The sequence below is a fragment of the Carassius gibelio genome, chromosome B18 (assembly GCF_023724105.1).
Source record: "Carassius gibelio isolate Cgi1373 ecotype wild population from Czech Republic chromosome B18, carGib1.2-hapl.c, whole genome shotgun sequence".
NCBI lineage: Eukaryota > Metazoa > Chordata > Actinopteri > Cypriniformes > Cyprinidae > Carassius > Carassius gibelio.
The window spans coordinates 16588843-16608842 of record NC_068413.1 but is presented as its reverse complement, the minus strand read 5'-3'; the positions used below and the strand labels follow the sequence as shown (position 1 = coordinate 16608842).

At 41.9% G+C, this 20000-nt stretch overlaps 44 non-coding genes across 44 annotated transcripts; 10 read left to right on the top strand and 34 right to left on the bottom strand.

Moving 5' to 3' along the window:
- Positions 1 to 267: 267 nt before the first annotated feature.
- On the bottom strand, positions 268 to 339 carry trnaw-cca (transfer RNA tryptophan (anticodon CCA)). Its single transcript has one exon. It is a non-coding gene; the product is annotated as a tRNA-Trp (tRNA).
- Positions 340 to 510: 171 nt separating this feature from the next.
- trnaw-cca (transfer RNA tryptophan (anticodon CCA)) lies at positions 511 to 582 on the bottom strand. Its single transcript has one exon. It is a non-coding gene; the product is annotated as a tRNA-Trp (tRNA).
- Positions 583 to 1032: 450 nt separating this feature from the next.
- On the bottom strand, positions 1033 to 1104 carry trnaw-cca (transfer RNA tryptophan (anticodon CCA)). The gene has a single exon. It is a non-coding gene; the product is annotated as a tRNA-Trp (tRNA).
- A 434-nt stretch (positions 1105 to 1538) lies between these two features.
- Positions 1539 to 1610, bottom strand: trnaw-cca (transfer RNA tryptophan (anticodon CCA)). Its single transcript has one exon. It is a non-coding gene; the product is annotated as a tRNA-Trp (tRNA).
- Positions 1611 to 1749: 139 nt separating this feature from the next.
- trnay-gua (transfer RNA tyrosine (anticodon GUA)) lies at positions 1750 to 1836 on the top strand. The gene is given in 2 exon segments: positions 1750 to 1786; positions 1801 to 1836. It is a non-coding gene; the product is annotated as a tRNA-Tyr (tRNA).
- Positions 1837 to 2571: 735 nt separating this feature from the next.
- trnaw-cca (transfer RNA tryptophan (anticodon CCA)) lies at positions 2572 to 2643 on the bottom strand. Its single transcript has one exon. It is a non-coding gene; the product is annotated as a tRNA-Trp (tRNA).
- Positions 2644 to 3097: 454 nt separating this feature from the next.
- On the bottom strand, positions 3098 to 3169 carry trnaw-cca (transfer RNA tryptophan (anticodon CCA)). Its single transcript has one exon. It is a non-coding gene; the product is annotated as a tRNA-Trp (tRNA).
- A 436-nt stretch (positions 3170 to 3605) lies between these two features.
- On the bottom strand, positions 3606 to 3677 carry trnaw-cca (transfer RNA tryptophan (anticodon CCA)). Its single transcript has one exon. It is a non-coding gene; the product is annotated as a tRNA-Trp (tRNA).
- Positions 3678 to 4131: 454 nt separating this feature from the next.
- trnaw-cca (transfer RNA tryptophan (anticodon CCA)) lies at positions 4132 to 4203 on the bottom strand. The gene has a single exon. It is a non-coding gene; the product is annotated as a tRNA-Trp (tRNA).
- Positions 4204 to 4639: 436 nt separating this feature from the next.
- On the bottom strand, positions 4640 to 4711 carry trnaw-cca (transfer RNA tryptophan (anticodon CCA)). Its single transcript has one exon. It is a non-coding gene; the product is annotated as a tRNA-Trp (tRNA).
- Positions 4712 to 5165: 454 nt separating this feature from the next.
- On the bottom strand, positions 5166 to 5237 carry trnaw-cca (transfer RNA tryptophan (anticodon CCA)). The gene has a single exon. It is a non-coding gene; the product is annotated as a tRNA-Trp (tRNA).
- Positions 5238 to 5673: 436 nt separating this feature from the next.
- trnaw-cca (transfer RNA tryptophan (anticodon CCA)) lies at positions 5674 to 5745 on the bottom strand. Its single transcript has one exon. It is a non-coding gene; the product is annotated as a tRNA-Trp (tRNA).
- Positions 5746 to 6199: 454 nt separating this feature from the next.
- Positions 6200 to 6271, bottom strand: trnaw-cca (transfer RNA tryptophan (anticodon CCA)). Its single transcript has one exon. It is a non-coding gene; the product is annotated as a tRNA-Trp (tRNA).
- A 436-nt stretch (positions 6272 to 6707) lies between these two features.
- Positions 6708 to 6779, bottom strand: trnaw-cca (transfer RNA tryptophan (anticodon CCA)). The gene has a single exon. It is a non-coding gene; the product is annotated as a tRNA-Trp (tRNA).
- Positions 6780 to 6918: 139 nt separating this feature from the next.
- trnay-gua (transfer RNA tyrosine (anticodon GUA)) lies at positions 6919 to 7005 on the top strand. Its single transcript is given in 2 exon segments — positions 6919 to 6955; positions 6970 to 7005. It is a non-coding gene; the product is annotated as a tRNA-Tyr (tRNA).
- A 228-nt stretch (positions 7006 to 7233) lies between these two features.
- Positions 7234 to 7305, bottom strand: trnaw-cca (transfer RNA tryptophan (anticodon CCA)). Its single transcript has one exon. It is a non-coding gene; the product is annotated as a tRNA-Trp (tRNA).
- A 452-nt stretch (positions 7306 to 7757) lies between these two features.
- On the bottom strand, positions 7758 to 7829 carry trnaw-cca (transfer RNA tryptophan (anticodon CCA)). The gene has a single exon. It is a non-coding gene; the product is annotated as a tRNA-Trp (tRNA).
- Positions 7830 to 7965: 136 nt separating this feature from the next.
- trnay-gua (transfer RNA tyrosine (anticodon GUA)) lies at positions 7966 to 8052 on the top strand. The gene is given in 2 exon segments: positions 7966 to 8002; positions 8017 to 8052. It is a non-coding gene; the product is annotated as a tRNA-Tyr (tRNA).
- A 213-nt stretch (positions 8053 to 8265) lies between these two features.
- Positions 8266 to 8337, bottom strand: trnaw-cca (transfer RNA tryptophan (anticodon CCA)). Its single transcript has one exon. It is a non-coding gene; the product is annotated as a tRNA-Trp (tRNA).
- Positions 8338 to 8508: 171 nt separating this feature from the next.
- On the bottom strand, positions 8509 to 8580 carry trnaw-cca (transfer RNA tryptophan (anticodon CCA)). Its single transcript has one exon. It is a non-coding gene; the product is annotated as a tRNA-Trp (tRNA).
- Positions 8581 to 9031: 451 nt separating this feature from the next.
- On the bottom strand, positions 9032 to 9103 carry trnaw-cca (transfer RNA tryptophan (anticodon CCA)). The gene has a single exon. It is a non-coding gene; the product is annotated as a tRNA-Trp (tRNA).
- Positions 9104 to 9539: 436 nt separating this feature from the next.
- trnaw-cca (transfer RNA tryptophan (anticodon CCA)) lies at positions 9540 to 9611 on the bottom strand. The gene has a single exon. It is a non-coding gene; the product is annotated as a tRNA-Trp (tRNA).
- A 136-nt stretch (positions 9612 to 9747) lies between these two features.
- Positions 9748 to 9834, top strand: trnay-gua (transfer RNA tyrosine (anticodon GUA)). Its single transcript is given in 2 exon segments — positions 9748 to 9784; positions 9799 to 9834. It is a non-coding gene; the product is annotated as a tRNA-Tyr (tRNA).
- Positions 9835 to 10047: 213 nt separating this feature from the next.
- Positions 10048 to 10119, bottom strand: trnaw-cca (transfer RNA tryptophan (anticodon CCA)). The gene has a single exon. It is a non-coding gene; the product is annotated as a tRNA-Trp (tRNA).
- A 171-nt stretch (positions 10120 to 10290) lies between these two features.
- trnaw-cca (transfer RNA tryptophan (anticodon CCA)) lies at positions 10291 to 10362 on the bottom strand. The gene has a single exon. It is a non-coding gene; the product is annotated as a tRNA-Trp (tRNA).
- Positions 10363 to 10813: 451 nt separating this feature from the next.
- Positions 10814 to 10885, bottom strand: trnaw-cca (transfer RNA tryptophan (anticodon CCA)). The gene has a single exon. It is a non-coding gene; the product is annotated as a tRNA-Trp (tRNA).
- A 436-nt stretch (positions 10886 to 11321) lies between these two features.
- Positions 11322 to 11393, bottom strand: trnaw-cca (transfer RNA tryptophan (anticodon CCA)). The gene has a single exon. It is a non-coding gene; the product is annotated as a tRNA-Trp (tRNA).
- Positions 11394 to 11531: 138 nt separating this feature from the next.
- trnay-gua (transfer RNA tyrosine (anticodon GUA)) lies at positions 11532 to 11618 on the top strand. Its single transcript is given in 2 exon segments — positions 11532 to 11568; positions 11583 to 11618. It is a non-coding gene; the product is annotated as a tRNA-Tyr (tRNA).
- A 437-nt stretch (positions 11619 to 12055) lies between these two features.
- Positions 12056 to 12142, top strand: trnay-gua (transfer RNA tyrosine (anticodon GUA)). Its single transcript is given in 2 exon segments — positions 12056 to 12092; positions 12107 to 12142. It is a non-coding gene; the product is annotated as a tRNA-Tyr (tRNA).
- Positions 12143 to 12369: 227 nt separating this feature from the next.
- Positions 12370 to 12441, bottom strand: trnaw-cca (transfer RNA tryptophan (anticodon CCA)). The gene has a single exon. It is a non-coding gene; the product is annotated as a tRNA-Trp (tRNA).
- A 434-nt stretch (positions 12442 to 12875) lies between these two features.
- Positions 12876 to 12947, bottom strand: trnaw-cca (transfer RNA tryptophan (anticodon CCA)). The gene has a single exon. It is a non-coding gene; the product is annotated as a tRNA-Trp (tRNA).
- A 454-nt stretch (positions 12948 to 13401) lies between these two features.
- On the bottom strand, positions 13402 to 13473 carry trnaw-cca (transfer RNA tryptophan (anticodon CCA)). The gene has a single exon. It is a non-coding gene; the product is annotated as a tRNA-Trp (tRNA).
- A 138-nt stretch (positions 13474 to 13611) lies between these two features.
- trnay-gua (transfer RNA tyrosine (anticodon GUA)) lies at positions 13612 to 13698 on the top strand. Its single transcript is given in 2 exon segments — positions 13612 to 13648; positions 13663 to 13698. It is a non-coding gene; the product is annotated as a tRNA-Tyr (tRNA).
- Positions 13699 to 14135: 437 nt separating this feature from the next.
- Positions 14136 to 14222, top strand: trnay-gua (transfer RNA tyrosine (anticodon GUA)). The gene is given in 2 exon segments: positions 14136 to 14172; positions 14187 to 14222. It is a non-coding gene; the product is annotated as a tRNA-Tyr (tRNA).
- A 227-nt stretch (positions 14223 to 14449) lies between these two features.
- On the bottom strand, positions 14450 to 14521 carry trnaw-cca (transfer RNA tryptophan (anticodon CCA)). The gene has a single exon. It is a non-coding gene; the product is annotated as a tRNA-Trp (tRNA).
- A 434-nt stretch (positions 14522 to 14955) lies between these two features.
- trnaw-cca (transfer RNA tryptophan (anticodon CCA)) lies at positions 14956 to 15027 on the bottom strand. Its single transcript has one exon. It is a non-coding gene; the product is annotated as a tRNA-Trp (tRNA).
- A 454-nt stretch (positions 15028 to 15481) lies between these two features.
- trnaw-cca (transfer RNA tryptophan (anticodon CCA)) lies at positions 15482 to 15553 on the bottom strand. Its single transcript has one exon. It is a non-coding gene; the product is annotated as a tRNA-Trp (tRNA).
- Positions 15554 to 15691: 138 nt separating this feature from the next.
- Positions 15692 to 15778, top strand: trnay-gua (transfer RNA tyrosine (anticodon GUA)). The gene is given in 2 exon segments: positions 15692 to 15728; positions 15743 to 15778. It is a non-coding gene; the product is annotated as a tRNA-Tyr (tRNA).
- Positions 15779 to 16215: 437 nt separating this feature from the next.
- On the top strand, positions 16216 to 16302 carry trnay-gua (transfer RNA tyrosine (anticodon GUA)). The gene is given in 2 exon segments: positions 16216 to 16252; positions 16267 to 16302. It is a non-coding gene; the product is annotated as a tRNA-Tyr (tRNA).
- A 227-nt stretch (positions 16303 to 16529) lies between these two features.
- trnaw-cca (transfer RNA tryptophan (anticodon CCA)) lies at positions 16530 to 16601 on the bottom strand. Its single transcript has one exon. It is a non-coding gene; the product is annotated as a tRNA-Trp (tRNA).
- Positions 16602 to 17035: 434 nt separating this feature from the next.
- trnaw-cca (transfer RNA tryptophan (anticodon CCA)) lies at positions 17036 to 17107 on the bottom strand. The gene has a single exon. It is a non-coding gene; the product is annotated as a tRNA-Trp (tRNA).
- A 1485-nt stretch (positions 17108 to 18592) lies between these two features.
- Positions 18593 to 18664, bottom strand: trnaw-cca (transfer RNA tryptophan (anticodon CCA)). The gene has a single exon. It is a non-coding gene; the product is annotated as a tRNA-Trp (tRNA).
- A 693-nt stretch (positions 18665 to 19357) lies between these two features.
- trnaw-cca (transfer RNA tryptophan (anticodon CCA)) lies at positions 19358 to 19429 on the bottom strand. Its single transcript has one exon. It is a non-coding gene; the product is annotated as a tRNA-Trp (tRNA).
- Positions 19430 to 19863: 434 nt separating this feature from the next.
- trnaw-cca (transfer RNA tryptophan (anticodon CCA)) lies at positions 19864 to 19935 on the bottom strand. The gene has a single exon. It is a non-coding gene; the product is annotated as a tRNA-Trp (tRNA).
- Positions 19936 to 20000: the final 65 nt, after the last annotated feature.

Here is a 20000-nt window from a genome sequence, read left to right as displayed (position 1 = left end):
CTGAAGATGAATTGTTGGGTATCCTTAGGTCGCTGGTTCGATTGCGGATCCAAGGAGTGTGATTTTAAATTCAGAGCAAATATTTTCACATTTCCTTTAGACCTCGTATTGGCAGTTAAAAAAGCCAATGGGTCAAGATCCAAATATATCACCTTACAGAGTGGAAGGAGCGTTTGTCATATTAGAGGCTTCTTTTTTACACGCTTCAATAATTATGAAAACGCTTGACTTTGGACTTCATACTTTTAATGTAAAGAAGAGATGGGTTGACCCCGACGTGATTTGAACACGCAACCTTCTGATCTGGAGTCAGACGCGCTACCGTTGCGCCACGAGGTCTTAAAAAACAGGTTATTGCTTCCTTTGCATGGCCGTTGACGCATTCACCACAAAAAGGAGCCTATTTTTCCCAATAACCTCGAGAGGTACGGATGTCTGAATTTCTTGACACCTTATGATGAAAACGCTTGACTTTGGACTTCATACTTTTAATGTAAAGAAGAGATGGCTTGTCCCCGACGTGATTTGAAAACGCAGCCTTCTGATCTGGAGTCAGACGCGCTACCGTTGCGCCACGAGGTCTTAAAAAACAGGTTATTGCTTCCTTTCCATGGCCGTTGATGCATTCACCCCAATAAGGAGCCTATTTTTCCCAATAACCTCGAGAGGTACGTATGTCTGAATTTCTTGACACCTTCTGGTGCCTTGTGCGTTACATCCTTCGATAGCTCAGCTGGTAGAGCGGAGGACTGTAGATGAGTTGTTGGGTGTCCTTAGGTCGCTGGTTCGATTGCGGCTCCAAGGAGTGTGATTTTAAATTCAGAGCAAATATTTTCACATTTCCTATAGACCTCGTATTGGCAGTTCAAAAAAGCCAATGGGTCAAGATCCAAATATATATCTTTACAGAGTGGAAGTAGTGTTTGTCATATTAGAGGCTTCTTTTTTACAGCTTCAATAATTATGAAAACGAAGCTGGATGAAAACGCTTGACGTTGGACTTCATACTTTTAATGTAAAGAAGAGATGGTTTGACCCCGACGTGATTTGAACACGCAACCTTCTGATCTGGAGTCAGACGCGCTACCATTGCGCCACGAGGTCTTAAAAAACAGGTTATTGCTTCCTTTGCATGGTCGTTGACGCATTCACCACAAAAATGAGCCTATTTTTCCCAAAAACCTCGAGAGGTACGGATGTCTGAATTTCTTGACACCTTCTGGTGCCTTATGCGTTACATCCTTCGATAGCTCAGCTGGTAGAGCGGAAGACTGTAGATGAGTTGTTGGGTATCCTTAGGTCGCTGGTTCGATTGCGCCTCCAAGGAGTGTGATTTTAAATTCAGAGCAAATATTTTCACATTTCCTATAGACCTCGTATTGGCAGTTAAAAAAGCCAATGGGTCAAGATCCAAATATATCACCTTACAGAGTGGAAAGAGCGTTTGTCATATTAGAGGCTTCTTTTTTACACGCTTCAATAATTATGAAAACACTTGACGTTGGACTTCATACTTTTAATGTAAAGAAGAGACGGCTTGACCCCGACGTGATTTGAACACGCAACCTTCTGATCTGGAGTCAGACGCGCTACCGTTGCGCCACGAGGTCTTAAAAAACAGGTTATTGCTTCCTTTGCATGGCCGTTGACGCATTCACCACAAAAATGGAGCCTATTTTTCTCAATAACCTCTAGAGGTACGGATGTCTGATTTTCTTGGAAACTTTTCGTGCCTTACGCTTTTTCCATCCTTCGATAGCTCAGCTGGTAGAGCGGAGGACTGTAGATGAGTTGTTGGGTATCCTTAGGTCGCTGGTTCAATTCCGGCTCGAAGGAGTGTGATTTTAAATTCAGATCAAATATTTTCGAATTTCCTTTAGACTTCGTATTGGCAGTTAAAAAAGCCAATGGGTCAAGATCCAAATATATCACTTTACAGAGTGGAAGGAGTGTTTGTCATGTTAGAGGCTTCTTTTTTACAAGCTTCAATAATTATGAAAACAAAGCTGGATGAAAACACTTGACATTGGACTTCATACTTTTAATGTAAAGAAGAGATGGCTTGACCCCAACGTGATTTGAACACGCAACCTTCTGATCTGGAGTCAGACGCGCTGCCGTTGCGTCACAAGGACTTAAAAAGCAGGTTATTGCTTCCTTTGCCTGGCCGTTGATGCATTCACCCCAATAAGGAGCCTACTTTTCCCAATAACCTCAAGAGGTACGGATGTCTGATTTTCTTGGAAACTTTTCGTGCCTTACGATTTTTCCATCCTTCTATAGCTCAGCTGGTAGAGCGAAGGACTGAAGATGAGTTGTTGGGTATCCTTAGGTCGCTGGTTCGATTGCGGCTCCAAGGAGTGTGATTTTAAATTCAGAGCAAATATTTTCACATTTCCTTTAGACCTCGTATTGGCAGTTAAAAAAAACAATGGGTCAAGATCCAAATATATCACCTTACAGAGTGGAAGGAGCGTTTGTCATATTAGAGGCTTCTTTTTTACACGCTTCAATAATTATGAAAACACTTGACGTTGGACTTCATACTTTTAATGTAAAGAAGAGACGGCTTGACCCCAACGTGATTTGAACACGCAACCTTCTGATCTGGAGTCAGACGCGCTACCGTTGCGCCACGAGGTCTTAAAAAACAGGTTATTGCTTCCTTTGCATGGCCGTTGACGCATTCACCACAAAAATGGAGCCTATTGTTCTCAATAACCTCGAGAGGTACGGATGTCTGATTTTCTTGGAAACTTTTCGTGCCTTACGCTTTTTCCATCCTTTGATAGCTCAGCTGGTAGAGCGGAGGACTGTAGATGAGTTGTTGGGTATCCTTAGGTCGCTGGTTCAATTCCGGCTCGAAGGAGTGTGATTTTAAATTCAGATCAAATATTTTCACATTTCCTTTAGACTTCATATTGGCAGTTAAAAAAAGCCAATGGGTCAAGATCCAAATATATCACTTTACAGAGTGGAAGGAGTGTTTGTCATATTAGAGGCTTCTTTTTTACAAGCTTCAATAATTATGAAAACAAAGCTGGATGAAAACACTTGACGTTGGACTTCATACTTTTAATGTAAAGAAGAGATGGCTTGACCCCGACGTGATTTGAACACGCAACCTTCTGATCTGGAGTCAGACGCGCTACCGTTGCGCCACGAGGTCTTAAAAAACAGGTTATTGCTTCCTTTGCATGGCCGTTGATGCATTCACCCCAATAAGGAGCCTACTTTTCCCAATAACCTCAAGAGGTACGGATGTCTGATTTTCTTGGAAACTTTTCGTGCCTTACGATTTTTCCATCCTTCTATAGCTCAGCTGGTAGAGCGAAGGACTGAAGATGAGTTGTTGGGTATCCTTAGGTCGCTGGTTCGATTGCGGCTCCAAGGAGTGTGATTTTAAATTCAGAGCAAATATTTTCACATTTCCTTTAGACCTCGTATTGGCAGTTAAAAAAACCAATGGGTCAAGATCCAAATATATCACCTTACAGAGTGGAAGGAGCGTTTGTCATATTAGAGGCTTCTTTTTTACACGCTTCAATAATTATGAAAACACTTGACGTTGGACTTCATACTTTTAATGTAAAGAAGAGACGGCTTGACCCCAACGTGATTTGAACACGCAACCTTCTGATCTGGAGTCAGACGCGCTACCGTTGCGCCACGAGGTCTTAAAAACCAGGTTATTGCTTCCTTTGCATGGCCGTTGACGCATTCACCACAAAAATGGAGCCTATTGTTCTCAATAACCTCGAGAGGTACGGATGTCTGATTTTCTTGGAAACTTTTCGTGCCTTACGCTTTTTCCGTCCTTTGATAGCTCAGCTGGTAGAGCGGAGGACTGTAGATGAGTTGTTGGCTATCCTTAGGTAGCTGGTTCAATTCCGGCTCGAAGGAGTGTGATTTTAAATTCAGATCAAATATTTTCACATTTCCTTTAGACTTCATATTGGCAGTTAAAAAAAGCCAATGGGTCAAGATCCAAATATATGACTTTACAGAGTGGAAGGAGTGTTTGTCATATTAGAGGCTTCTTTTTTACAAGCTTCAATAATTATGAAAACAAAGCTGGATGAAAACACTTGACGTTGGACTTCATAATTTTAATGTAAAGAAGAGATGGCTTGACCCCGACGTGATTTGAACACGCAACCTTCTGATCTGGAGTCAGACGCGCTACCGTTGCACCACGAGGTCTTAAAAAACAGGTTATTGCTTCCTTTGCATGGCCGTTGATGCATTCACCCCAATAAGGAGCCTACTTTTCCCAATAACCTCAAGAGGTACGGATGTCTGATTTTCTTGGAAACTTTTCGTGCCTTACGATTTTTCCATCCTTCTATAGCTCAGCTGGTAGAGCGAAGGACTGAAGATGAGTTGTTGGGTATCCTTAGGTCGCTGGTTCGATTGCGGCTCCAAGGAGTGTGATTTTAAATTCAGAGCAAATATTTTCACATTTCCTTTAGACCTCGTATTGGCAGTTAAAAAAAACAATGGGTCAAGATCCAAATATATCACCTTACAGAGTGGAAGGAGCGTTTGTCATATTAGAGGCTTCTTTTTTACACGCTTCAATAATTATGAAAACACTTGACGTTGGACTTCATACTTTTAATGTAAAGAAGAGACGGCTTGACCCCAACGTGATTTGAACACGCAACCTTCTGATCTGGAGTCAGACGCGCTACCGTTGCGCCACGAGGTCTTAAAAAACAGGTTATTGCTTCCTTTGCATGGCCGTTGACGCATTCACCACAAAAATGGAGCCTATTGTTCTCAATAACCTCGAGAGGTACGGATGTCTGATTTTCTTGGAAACTTTTCGTGCCTTACGCTTTTTCCATCCTTTGATAGCTCAGCTGGTAGAGCGGAGGACTGTAGATGAGTTGTTGGGTATCCTTAGGTCGCTGGTTCAATTCCGGCTCGAAGGAGTGTGATTTTAAATTCAGATCAAATATTTTCACATTTCCTTTAGACTTCATATTGGCAGTTAAAAAAAGCCAATGGGTCAAGATCCAAATATATCACTTTACAGAGTGGAAGGAGTGTTTGTCATATTAGAGGCTTCTTTTTTACAAGCTTCAATAATTATGAAAACAAAGCTGGATGAAAACACTTGACGTTGGACTTCATACTTTTAATGTAAAGAAGAGATGGCTTGACCCCGACGTGATTTGAACACGCAACCTTCTGATCTGGAGTCAGACGCGCTACCGTTGCGCCACGAGGTCTTAAAAAACAGGTTATTGCTTCCTTTGCATGGCCGTTGATGCATTCACCCCAATAAGGAGCCTACTTTTCCCAATAACCTCAAGAGGTACGGATGTCTGATTTTCTTGGAAACTTTTCGTGCCTTACGATTTTTCCATCCTTCTATAGCTCAGCTGGTAGAGCGAAGGACTGAAGATGAGTTGTTGGGTATCCTTAGGTCGCTGGTTCGATTGCGGCTCCAAGGAGTGTGATTTTAAATTCAGAGCAAATATTTTCACATTTCCTTTAGACCTCGTATTGGCAGTTAAAAAAACCAATGGGTCAAGATCCAAATATATCACCTTACAGAGTGGAAGGAGCGTTTGTCATATTAGAGGCTTCTTTTTTACACGCTTCAATAATTATGAAAACACTTGACGTTGGACTTCATACTTTTAATGTAAAGAAGAGACGGCTTGACCCCAACGTGATTTGAACACGCAACCTTCTGATCTGGAGTCAGACGCGCTACCGTTGCGCCACGAGGTCTTAAAAACCAGGTTATTGCTTCCTTTGCATGGCCGTTGACGCATTCACCACAAAAATGGAGCCTATTGTTCTCAATAACCTCGAGAGGTACGGATGTCTGATTTTCTTGGAAACTTTTCGTGCCTTACGCTTTTTCCGTCCTTTGATAGCTCAGCTGGTAGAGCGGAGGACTGTAGATGAGTTGTTGGCTATCCTTAGGTAGCTGGTTCAATTCCGGCTCGAAGGAGTGTGATTTTAAATTCAGATCAAATATTTTCACATTTCCTTTAGACTTCATATTGGCAGTTAAAAAAAGCCAATGGGTCAAGATCCAAATATATGACTTTACAGAGTGGAAGGAGTGTTTGTCATATTAGAGGCTTCTTTTTTACAAGCTTCAATAATTATGAAAACAAAGCTGGATGAAAACACTTGACGTTGGACTTCATAATTTTAATGTAAAGAAGAGATGGCTTGACCCCGACGTGATTTGAACACGCAACCTTCTGATCTGGAGTCAGACGCGCTACCGTTGCACCACGAGGTCTTAAAAAACAGGTTATTGCTTCCTTTGCATGGCCGTTGATGCATTCACCCCAATAAGGAGCCTACTTTTCCCAATAACCTCAAGAGGTACGGATGTCTGATTTTCTTGGAAACTTTTCGTGCCTTACGATTTTTCCATCCTTCTATAGCTCAGCTGGTAGAGCGAAGGACTGAAGATGAGTTGTTGGGTATCCTTAGGTCGCTGGTTCGATTGCGGCTCCAAGGAGTGTGATTTTAAATTCAGAGCAAATATTTTCACATTTCCTTTAGACCTCGTATTGGCAGTTAAAAAAGCCAATGGGTCAAGATCCAAATATATCACCTTACAGAGTGGAAGGAGCGTTTGTCATATTAGAGGCTTCTTTTTTACACGCTTCAATAATTATGAAAACAATTGACGTTGGACTTCATACTTTTAATGTAAAGAAGAGACGGCTTGACCCCGACGTGATTTGAACACGCAACCTTCTGATCTGGAGTCAGACGCGCTACCGTTGCGCCACGAGGTCTTAAAAAACAGGTTATTGCTTCCTTTGCATGGCCGTTGACGCATTCACCACAAAAATGGAGCCTATTGTTCTCAATAACCTCGAGAGGTACGGATGTCTGATTTTCTTGGAAACTTTTCGTGCCTTACGCTTTTTCCATCCTTCGATAGCTCAGCTGGTAGAGCGGAGGACTGTAGATGAGTTGTTGGGTATCCTTAGGTCGCTGGTTCAATTCCGGCTCGAAGGAGTGTGATTTTAAATTCAGATCAAATATTTTCACATTTCCTTTAGACTTCATATTGGCAGTTAAAAAAAGCCAATGGGTCAAGATCCAAATATATCACTTTACAGAGTGGAAGGAGTGTTTGTCATATTAGAGGCTTCTTTTTTACAAGCTTCAATAATTATGAAAACAAAGCTGGATGAAAACACTTGACGTTGGACTTCATACTTTTAATGTAAAGAAGAGATGGCTTGACCCCGACGTGATTTGAACACGCAACCTTCTGATCTGGAGTCAGACGCGCTACCGTTGCGCCACGAGGTCTTAAAAAACTGTTTATTGCTTCCTTTGCATGGCCGTTGATGCATTCACCCCAATAAGGAGCCTACTTTTCCCAATAACCTCAAGAGGTACGGATGTCTGATTTTCTTGGAAACTTTTCGTGCCTTACGATTTTTCCATGCTTCTATAGCTCAGCTGGTAGAGCGAAGGACTGAAGATGAGTTGTTGGTTATCCTTAGGTCGCTGGTTCGATTGCGGCTCCAAGGAGTGTGATTTTAAATTCAGAGCAAATATTTTCACATTTCCTTTAGACCTCGTATTGGCAGTTAAAAAAACCAATGGGTCAAGATCCAAATATATCACCTTACAGAGTGGAAGGAGCGTTTGTCATATTAGAGGCTTCTTTTTTACACGCTTCAATAATTATGAAAACAAAGCTGGATGAAAACACTTGACGTTGGACTTCATACTTTTAATGTAAAGAAGAGACGGCTTGACCCCGACGTGATTTGAACACGCAACCTTCTGATCTGGAGTCAGACGCGCTACCATTGCGCCACGAGGTCTAAAAAAACAGGTTATTGCTTCCTTTGCATGGTCGTTGACGCATTCACCACAAAAAGGAGCCTATTTTTCCCAATAACCTCGAGAAGTACGGATGTCTGAATTTCTTGACACCTTCTGGTGCCTTATGCGTTACATCCTTCGATAGCTCAGCTGGTAGAGCGGAGGACTGTAGATGAGTTGTTGGGTATCCTTAGGTCGCTGGTTCAATTCCGGCTCGAAGGAGTGTGATTTTAAATTCAGATCAAATATTTTCACATTTCCTTTAGACTTCGTATTGGCAGATAAAAAAAAGCCAATGGGTCAAGATCCAAATATATCACCTTACAGAGTGGAAAGAGCGTTTGTCATATTAGAGGCTTCTTTTTTACACGCTTCGATATTTATGAAAACACTTGACGTTGGACTTCATACGTTTAATGTAAAGAAGAGATGGGTTGACCCCGACGTGATTTGAACACGCAACCTTCTGATCTGGAGTCAGACGCTCTACCGTTGCGCCACGAGGTCTTAAAAAACAGGTTATTGCTTCCTTTGCATGGCCGTTGACGCATTCACCACAAAAAGGAGCCTATTTTTCCCAATAACCTCGAGAGGTACAGATGTCTGAATTTCTTGACACCTTATGATGAAAACGCTTGACTTTGGACTTCATACTTTTAATGTAAAGAAGAGGTGGCTTGTCCCCGACGTGATTTGAAAACGCAACCTTCTGATCTGGAGTCAGACGCGCTACCGTTGCGCCACGAGGTCTTAAAAAACAGGTTATTGCTTCCTTTCCATGGCCGTTGATGCATTCACCCCAATAAGGAGCCTATTTTTCCCAATAACCTCGAGAGGTACGTATGTCTGAATTTCTTGACACCTTCTAGTGCCTTATGCGTTACATCCTTCGATAGCTCAGCTGGTAGAGCGGAGGACTGTAGATGAGTTGTTGGGTATCCTTACGTCGCTGGTTCAATTCCGGCTCGAATGAGTCTGATTTTAAATTCAGATCTAATATTTTCACATTTCCTTTAGACTTCATATTGGCAGATAAAAACAGCCAATGGGTCAAGATCCAAATATATCATTTTACAGAGTGGAAGGAGTGTTTGTCATATTAGAGGCTTCTTTTTTACAAGCTTCAATAATTATGAAAACAAAGCTGGATGAAAACACTTGACGTTGGACTTCATTCTTTTAATGTAAAGAAGAGATGGCTTGACCCCAACGTGATTTGAACACGCAACCTTCTGATCTGGAGTCAGACGCGCTACCGTTGCGTCACAAGGTCTTAAAAAGCAGGTTATTGCTTCCTTTGCATGGCCGTTGATGCATTCACCCCAATAAGGAGCCTACTTTTCCCAATAACCTCAAGAGGTACGGATGTCTGATTTTCTTGGAAACTTTTCGTGCCTTACGATTTTTCCATCCTTCTATAGCTCAGCTGGTAGAGCGAAGGACTGAAGATGAGTTGTTGGGTATCCTTAGGTCGCTGGTTCGATTGCGGCTCCAAGGAGTGTGATTTTAAATTCAGAGCAAATATTTTCACATTTCCTTTAGACCTCGAATTGGCAGTTAAAAAAGCCAATGGGTCAAGATCCAAATATATCACTTTACAGAGTGGAAGGAGCGTTTGTCATATTAGAGGCTTCTTTTTTACACGCTTCAATAATTATGAAAACACTTGACGTTGGACTTCATACGTTTAATGTAAAGAAGAGACGGCTTGACCCCGACGTGATTTGAACACGCAACCTTCTGATCTGGAGTCAGACGCGCTACCATTGCGCCACGAGGTCTAAAGAAATAGGTTATTGCTTCCTTTGCATGGTCGTTGACGCATTCACCACAAAAAGGAGCCTATTTTTCCCAATAACCTCGAGAAGTACGGATGTCTGAATTTCTTGACACCTTCTGGTGCCTTATGCGTTACATCCTTCGATAGCTCAGCTGGTAGAGCGGAGGACTGTAGATGAGTTGTTGGGTATCCTTAGGTCGCTGGTTCAATTCCGGCTCGAAGGAGTGTGATTTTAAATTCAGATCAAATATTTTCACATTTCCTTTAGACTTCGTATTGGCAGATAAAAAAAAGCCAATGGGTCAAGATCCAAATATATCACCTTACAGAGTGGAAAGAGCGTTTGTCATATTAGAGGCTTCTTTTTTACACGCTTCGATATTTATGAAAACACTTGACGTTGGACTTCATACGTTTAATGTAAAGAAGAGATGGGTTGACCCCGACGTGATTTGAACACGCAACCTTCTGATCTGGAGTCAGACGCTCTACCGTTGCGCCACGAGGTCTTAAAAAACAGGTTATTGCTTCCTTTGCATGGCCGTTGACGCATTCACCACAAAAAGGAGCCTATTTTTCCCAATAACCTCGAGAGGTACGGATGTCTGAATTTCTTGACACCTTATGATGAAAACGCTTGACTTTGGACTTCATACTTTTAATGTAAAGAAGAGATGGCTTGTCCCCGACGTGATTTGAAAACGCAACCTTCTGATCTGGAGTCAGACGCGCTACCGTTGCGCCACGAGGTCTTAAAAAACAGGTTATTGCTTCCTTTCCATGGCCGTTGATGCATTCACCCCAATAAGGAGCCTATTTTTCCCAATAACCTCGAGAGGTACGTATGTCTGAATTTCTTGACACCTTCTAGTGCCTTATGCGTTACATCCTTCGATAGCTCAGCTGGTAGAGCGGAGGACTGTAGATGAGTTGTTGGGTATCCTTACGTCGCTGGTTCAATTCCGGCTCGAATGAGTCTGATTTTAAATTCAGATCAAATATTTTCACATTTCCTTTAGACTTCATATTGGCAGTTAAAAACAGCCAATGGGTCAAGATCCAAATATATCATTTTACAGAGTGGAAGGAGTGTTTGTCATATTAGAGGCTTCTTTTTTACAAGCTTCAATAATTATGAAAACAAAGCTGGATGAAAACACTTGACGTTGGACTTCATTCTTTTAATGTAAAGAAGAGATGGCTTGACCCCAACGTGATTTGAACACGCAACCTTCTGATCTGGAGTCAGACGCGCTACCGTTGCGTCACAAGGTCTTAAAAAGCAGGTTATTGCTTCCTTTGCATGGCCGTTGATGCATTCACCCCAATAAGGAGCCTACTTTTCCCAATAACCTCAAGAGGTACGGATGTCTGATTTTCTTGGAAACTTTTCGTGCCTTACGATTTTTCCATCCTTCTATAGCTCAGCTGGTAGAGCGAAGGACTGAAGATGAGTTGTTGGGTATCCTTAGGTCGCTGGTTCGATTGCGGCTCCAAGGAGTGTGATTTTAAATTCAGAGCAAATATTTTCACATTTCCTTTAGACCTCGTATTGGCAGTTAAAAAAGCCAATGGGTCAAGATCCAAATATATCACTTTACAGAGTGGAAGGAGCGTTTGTCATATTAGAGGCTTCTTTTTTACACGCTTCAATAATTATGAAAACACTTGACGTTGGACTTCATACATTTAATGTAAAGAAGAGACGGCTTGACCCCGACGTGATTTGAACACGCAACCTTCTGATCTGGAGTCAGACGCGCTACCGTTGCGCCACGAGGTCTTAAAAAACATATTATTGCTTCCTTTGCATGGCCGTTGATGCATTCACCCCAATAAGGAGCCTACTTTTCCCAATAACCTCAAGAGGTACGGATGTCTGATTTTCTTGGAAACTTTTCGTGCCTTACACTTTTTCCATCCTTCGATAGCTCAGCTGGTAGAGCGGAGGACTGTAGATGAGTTGTTGGGTATCCTTAGGTCGCTGGTTCAATTCCGGCTCGAAGGAGTGTGATTTTGAATTCAGATCAAATATTTTCACATTTCCTTTAGACTTTGTATTGGCAGTTAAAAAAAGCCAATAGGTCAAGATCCAAATATATCACTTTACAGAGTGGAAGGAGTGTTTGTCATATTAGAGGCTTCTTTTTTACAAGCTTCAATAATTATGAAAACAAAGCTGGATGAAAACACTTGACGTTGGACTTCATACTTTTAATGTAAAGAAGAGACGGCTTGACCCCAACGTGATTTGAACACGCAACCTTCTGATCTGGAGTCAGACGCGCTACCGTTGCGTCACAAGGACTTAAAAAGCAGGTTATTGCTTCCTTTGCATGGCCGTTGATGCATTCACCCCAATAAGGAGCCTACTTTTCCCAATAACCTCAAGAGGTACGGATGTCTGATTTTCTTGGAAACTTTTCGTGCCTTACAATTTTCCATCCTTCGATAGCTCAGCTGGTAGAGCGAAGGACTGTAGATGAGTTGTTGGGTATCCTTAGGTCGCTGGTTCAATTCCAGCTCGAAGGAGTGTGATTTTAAATTCAGATCAAATATTTTCACATTTCCTTTAGACTTCGTATTGGCTGTTCAAAAAAGCCAATGGGTCAAGATCCAAATATATAACTTTACAGAGTGGAAGTAGTGTTTGTCATATTAGAGGCTTCTTTTTTACAGCTTCAATAATTATGAAAACGAAGCTGGATGAAAACGCTTGACGTTGGACTTCATACTTTTAATGTAAAGAAGAGATGGCTTGACCCCGACGTGATTTGAACACGCAACCTTCTGATCTGGAGTCAGACGCGCTACCATTGCGCCACGAGGTCTTAAAAAACAGGTTATTGCTTCCTTTGCATGGTCGTTGACGCATTCACCACAAAAATGAGCCTATTTTTCCCAATAACCTCGAGAGGTACGGATGTCTGAATTTCTTGACACCTTCTGGTGCCTTATGCGTTACATCCTTCGATAGCTCAGCTGGTAGAGCGGAGGACTGTAGATGAGTTGTTGGGTATCCTTAGGTCGCTGGTTCGATTGCGCCTCCAAGGAGTGTGATTTTAAATTCAGAGCAAATATTTTCACATTTCCTATAGACCTCGTATTGGCAGTTAAAAAAGCCAATGGGTCAAGATCCAAATATATCACCTTACAGAGTGGAAAGAGCGTTTGTCATATTAGAGGCTTCTTTTTTACACGCTTCAATAATTATGAAAACACTTGACGTTGGACTTCATACTTTTAATGTAAAGAAGAGACGGCTTGACCCCGACGTGATTTGAACATGCAACCTTCTGATCTGGAGTCAGACGCGCTACCGTTGCGCCACGAGGTCTTAAAAAACAGGTTATTGCTTCCTTTGCATGGCCGTTGACGCATTCACCACAAAAATGGAGCCTATTTTTCTCAATAACCTCGAGAGGTACGGATGTCTGATTTTCTTGGAAACTTTTCGTGCCTTACGCTTTTTCCATCCTTCGATAGCTCAGCTGGTAGAGCGGAAGACTGTAGATGAGTTGTTGGGTATCCTTAGGTCGCTGGTTCAATTCCGGCTCGAAGGAGTGTGATTTTAAATTCAGATCAAATATTTTCGAATTTCCTTTAGACTTCGTATTGGCAGTTAAAAAAAGCCAATGGGTCAAGATCCAAATATATCACTTTACAGAGTGGAAGGAGTGTTTGTCATGTTAGAGGCTTCTTTTTTACAAGCTTCAATAATTATGAAAACAAAGCTGGATGAAAACACTTGACGTTGGACTTCATACTTTTAATGTAAAGAAGAGATGGCTTGACCCCAACGTGATTTGAACACGCAACCTTCTGATCTGGAGTCAGACGCGCTACCGTTGCGCCACGAGGTCTTAAAAAACATATTATTGCTTCCTTTGCATGGCCGTTGATGCATTCACCCCAATAAGGAGCCTACTTTTCCCAATAACCTCAAGAGGTACGGATGTCTGATTTTCTTGGAAACTTTTCGTGCCTTACACTTTTTCCATCCTTCGATAGCTCAGCTGGTAGAGCGGAGGACTGTAGATGAGTTGTTGGGTATCCTTAGGTCGCTGGTTCAATTCCGGCTCGAAGGAGTGTGATTTTGAATTCAGATCAAATATTTTCACATTTCCTTTAGACTTTGTATTGGCAGTTAAAAAAAGCCAATAGGTCAAGATCCAAATATATCACTTTACAGAGTGGAAGGAGTGTTTGTCATATTAGAGGCTTCTTTTTTACAAGCTTCAATAATTATGAAAACAAAGCTGGATGAAAACACTTGACGTTGGACTTCATACTTTTAATGTAAAGAAGAGACGGCTTGACCCCAACGTGATTTGAACACGCAACCTTCTGATCTGGAGTCAGACGCGCTACCGTTGCGTCACAAGGACTTAAAAAGCAGGTTATTGCTTCCTTTGCATGGCCGTTGATGCATTCACCCCAATAAGGAGCCTACTTTTCCCAATAACCTCAAGAGGTACGGATGTCTGATTTTCTTGGAAACTTTTCGTGCCTTACAATTTTCCATCCTTCGATAGCTCAGCTGGTAGAGCGAAGGACTGTAGATGAGTTGTTGGGTATCCTTAGGTCGCTGGTTCAATTCCAGCTCGAAGGAGTGTGATTTTAAATTCAGATCAAATATTTTCACATTTCCTTTAGACTTCGTATTGGCTGTTCAAAAAAGCCAATGGGTCAAGATCCAAATATATAACTTTACAGAGTGGAAGTAGTGTTTGTCATATTAGAGGCTTCTTTTTTACAGCTTCAATAATTATGAAAACGAAGCTGGATGAAAACGCTTGACGTTGGACTTCATACTTTTAATGTAAAGAAGAGATGGCTTGACCCCGACGTGATTTGAACACGCAACCTTCTGATCTGGAGTCAGACGCGCTACCATTGCGCCACGAGGTCTTAAAAAACAGGTTATTGCTTCCTTTGCATGGTCGTTGACGCATTCACCACAAAAATGAGCCTATTTTTCCCAATAACCTCGAGAGGTACGGATGTCTGAATTTCTTGACACCTTCTGGTGCCTTATGCGTTACATCCTTCGATAGCTCAGCTGGTAGAGCGGAGGACTGTAGATGAGTTGTTGGGTATCCTTAGGTCGCTGGTTCGATTGCGCCTCCAAGGAGTGTGATTTTAAATTCAGAGCAAATATTTTCACATTTCCTATAGACCTCGTATTGGCAGTTAAAAAAGCCAATGGGTCAAGATCCAAATATATCACCTTACAGAGTGGAAAGAGCGTTTGTCATATTAGAGGCTTCTTTTTTACACGCTTCAATAATTATGAAAACACTTGACGTTGGACTTCATACTTTTAATGTAAAGAAGAGACGGCTTGACCCCGACGTGATTTGAACATGCAACCTTCTGATCTGGAGTCAGACGCGCTACCGTTGCGCCACGAGGTCTTAAAAAACAGGTTATTGCTTCCTTTGCATGGCCGTTGACGCATTCACCACAAAAATGGAGCCTATTTTTCTCAATAACCTCGAGAGGTACGGATGTCTGATTTTCTTGGAAACTTTTCGTGCCTTACGCTTTTTCCATCCTTCGATAGCTCAGCTGGTAGAGCGGAAGACTGTAGATGAGTTGTTGGGTATCCTTAGGTCGCTGGTTCAATTCCGGCTCGAAGGAGTGTGATTTTAAATTCAGATCAAATATTTTCGAATTTCCTTTAGACTTCGTATTGGCAGTTAAAAAAAGCCAATGGGTCAAGATCCAAATATATCACTTTACAGAGTGGAAGGAGTGTTTGTCATGTTAGAGGCTTCTTTTTTACAAGCTTCAATAATTATGAAAACAAAGCTGGATGAAAACACTTGACGTTGGACTTCATACTTTTAATGTAAAGAAGAGATGGCTTGACCCCAACGTGATTTGAACACGCAACCTTCTGATCTGGAGTCAGACGCGCTACCGTTGCGCCACGAGGTCTTAAAAAACATATTATTGCTTCCTTTGCATGGCCGTTGATGCATTCACCCCAATAAGGAGCCTACTTTTCCCAATAACCTCAAGAGGTACGGATGTCTGATTTTCTTGGAAACTTTTCGTGCCTTACACTTTTTCCATCCTTCGATAGCTCAGCTGGTAGAGCGGAGGACTGTAGATGAGTTGTTGGGTATCCTTAGGTCGCTGGTTCAATTCCGGCTCGAAGGAGTGTGATTTTGAATTCAGATCAAATATTTTCACATTTCCTTTAGACTTTGTATTGGCAGTTAAAAAAAGCCAATGGGTCAAGATCCAAATATATCACTTTACAGAGTGGAAGGAGTGTTTGTCATATTAGAGGCTTCTTTTTTACAAGCTTCAATAATTATGAAAACAAAGCTGGATGAAAACACTTGACGTTGGACTTCATACTTTTAATGTAAAGAAGAGACGGCTTGACCCCAACGTGATTTGAACACGCAACCTTCTGATCTGGAGTCAGACGCGCTACCGTTGCGTCACAAGGACTTAAAAAGCAGGTTATTGCTTCCTTTGCATGGCCGTTGATGCATTCACCCCAATAAGGAGCCTACTTTTCCCAATAACCTCAAGAGGTACGGATGTCTGATTTTCTTGGAAACTTTTCGTGCCTTACAATTTTCCATCCTTCGATAGCTCAGCTGGTAGAGCGAAGGACTGTAGATGAGTTGTTGGGTATCCTTAGGTCGCTGGTTCAATTCCAGCTCGAAGGAGTGTGATTTTAAATTCAGATCAAATATTTTCACATTTCCTTTAGACTTCGTATTGGCTGTTCAAAAAAGCCAATGGGTCAAGATCCAAATATATAACTTTACAGAGTGGAAGTAGTGTTTGTCATATTAGAGGCTTCTTTTTTACAGCTTCAATAATTATGAAAACGAAGCTGGATGAAAACGCTTGACGTTGGACTTCATACTTTTAATGTAAAGAAGAGATGGCTTGACCCCGACGTGATTTGAACACGCAACCTTCTGATCTGGAGTCAGACGCGCTACCATTGCGCCACGAGGTCTTAAAAAACAGGTTATTGCTTCCTTTGCATGGTCGTTGACGCATTCACCACAAAAATGAGCCTATTTTTCCCAATAACCTCGAGAGGTACGGATGTCTGAATTTCTTGACACCTTCTGGTGCCTTATGCGTTACATCCTTCGATAGCTCAGCTGGTAGAGCGGAGGACTGTAGATGAGTTGTTGGGTATCCTTAGGTCGCTGGTTCGATTGCGCCTCCAAGGAGTGTGATTTTAAATTCAGAGCAAATATTTTCACATTTCCTATAGACCTCGTATTGGCAGTTAAAAAAGCCAATGGGTCAAGATCCAAATATATCACCTTACAGAGTGGAAAGAGCGTTTGTCATATTAGAGGCTTCTTTTTTACACGCTTCAATAATTATGAAAACACTTGACGTTGGACTTCATACTTTTAATGTAAAGAAGAGACGGCTTGACCCCGACGTGATTTGAACATGCAACCTTCTGATCTGGAGTCAGACGCGCTACCGTTGCGCCACGAGGTCTTAAAAAACAGGTTATTGCTTCCTTTGCATGGCCGTTGACGCATTCACCACAAAAATGGAGCCTATTTTTCTCAATAACCTCGAGAGGTACGGATGTCTGATTTTCTTGGAAACTTTTCGTGCCTTACGCTTTTTCCATCCTTCGATAGCTCAGCTGGTAGAGCGGAAGACTGTAGATGAGTTGTTGGGTATCCTTAGGTCGCTGGTTCAATTCCGGCTCGAAGGAGTGTGATTTTAAATTCAGATCAAATATTTTCGAATTTCCTTTAGACTTCGTATTGGCAGTTAAAAAAAGCCAATGGGTCAAGATCCAAATATATCACTTTACAGAGTGGAAGGAGTGTTTGTCATGTTAGAGGCTTCTTTTTTACAAGCTTCAATAATTATGAAAACAAAGCTGGATGAAAACACTTGACGTTGGACTTCATACTTTTAATGTAAAGAAGAGATGGCTTGACCCCAACGTGATTTGAACACGCAACCTTCTGATCTGGAGTCAGACGCGCTACCGTTGCGTCACAAGGACTTAAAAAGCAGGTTATTGCTTCCTTTGCATGGCCGTTGATGCATTCACCCCAATAAGGAGCCTACTTTTCCCAATAACCTCAAGAGGTACGGATGTCTGATTTTCTTGGAAACTTTTCGTGCCTTACGATTTTTCCATCCTTCTATAGCTCAGCTGGTAGAGCGAAGGACTGAAGATGAGTTGTTGGGTATCCTTAGGTCGCTGGTTCGATTGCGGATCCAAGGAGTGTGATTTTAAATTCAGAGCAAATATTTTCACATTTCCTTTAGACCTCGTATTGGCAGTTAAAAAAGCCAATGGGTCAAGATCCAAATATATCACCTTACAGAGTGGAAGGAGCGTTTGTCATATTAGAGGCTTCTTTTTTACACGCTTCAATAATTATGAAAACAAAGCTGGATGAAAACACTTGACGTTGGACTTCATTCTTTTAATGTAAAGAAGAGATGGCTTGACCCCAACGTGATTTGCACACGCAACCTTCTGATCTGGAGTCAGACGCGCTACCGTTGCGTCACAAGTTCTTAAAAAACAGGTTATTGCTTCCTTTGCATGGTCGTTGACGCATTCACCACAAAAAGGAGCCTATTTTTCCCAATAACCTCGAGAAGTACGGATGTCTGAATTTCTTGACACCTTCTGGTGCCTTATGTGTTACATCCTTCGATACCTCAGCTGGTAGAGCGGAGGACTGTAGATGAGTTGTTGGGTATCCTTAGGTCGCTGGTTCAATTCCGGCTCGAATGAGTCTGATTTTAAATTCAGATCAAATATTTTCACATTTCCTTTAGACTTCGTATTGGCAGATAAAAAAAGCCAATGGGTCAAGATCCAAATATATCACCTTACAGAGTGGAAAGAGCGTTTGTCATATTAGAGGCTTCTTTTTTACACGCTTCGATATTTATGAAAACACTTGACGTTGGACTTCATACGTTTAATGTAAAGAAGAGATGGGTTGACCCCGACGTGATTTGAACACGCAACCTTCTGATCTGGAGTCAGACGCGCTACCGTTGCGCCACGAGGTCTTAAAAAACAGGTTATTGCTTCCTTTGCATGGCCGTTGACGCATTCACCACAAAAAGGAGCCTATTTTTCCCAATAACCTCGAGAGGTACGGATGTCTGAATTTCTTGACACCTTATGATGAAAACGCTTGACTTTGGACTTCATACTTTTAATGTAAAGAAGAGATGGCTTGTCCCCGACGTGATTTGAAAACACAACCTTCTGATCTGGAGTCAGACGCACTACCGTTGCGCCACGAGGTCTTAAAAAACAGGTTATTGCTTCCTTTCCATGGCCGTTGATGCATTCACCCCAATAAGGAGCCTATTTTTCCCAATAACCTCGAGAGGTACGTATGTCTGAATTTCTTGACACCTTCTGGTGCCTTGTGCGTTACATCCTTCGATAGCTCAGCTGGTAGAGCGGAGGACTGTAGATGAGTTGTTGGGTGTCCTTAGGTCGCTGGTTCGATTGCGGCTCCAAGGAGTGTGATTTTAAATTCAGAGCAAATATTTTCACATTTCCTATAGACCTCGTATTGGCAGTTCAAAAAAGCCAATGGGTCAAGATCCAAATATATAACTTTACAGAGTGGAAGTAGTGTTTGTCATATTAGAGGCTTCTTTTTTACAGCTTCAATAATTATGAAAACGAAGCTGGATGAAAACGCTTGACGTTGGACTTCATACTTTTAATGTAAAGAAGAGATGGTTTGACCCCGACGTGATTTGAACACGCAACCTTCTGATCTGGAGTCAGACGCGCTACCATTGCGCCACGAGGTCTTAAAAAACAGGTTATTGCTTCCTTTGCATGGTCGTTGACGCATTCACCACAAAAATGAGCCTATTTTTCCCAAAAACCTCGAGAGGTACGGATGTCTGAATTTCTTGACACCTTCTGGTGCCTTATGCGTTACATCCTTCGATAGCTCAGCTGGTAGAGCGGAAGACTGTAGATGAGTTGTTGGGTATCCTTAGGTCGCTGGTTCGATTGCGCCTCCAAGGAGTGTGATTTTAAATTCAGAGCAAATATTTTCACATTTCCTATAGACCTCGTATTGGCAGTTAAAAAAGCCAATGGGTCAAGATCCAAATATATCACCTTACAGAGTGGAAAGAGCGTTTGTCATATTAGAGGCTTCTTTTTTACACGCTTCAATAATTATGAAAACACTTGACGTTGGACTTCATACTTTTAATGTAAAGAAGAGACGGCTTGACCCCGACGTGATTTGAACACGCAACCTTCTGATCTGGAGTCAGACGCGCTACCGTTGCGCCACGAGGTCTTAAAAAACAGGTTATTGCTTCCTTTGCATGGCCGTTGACGCATTCACCACAAAAATGGAGCCTA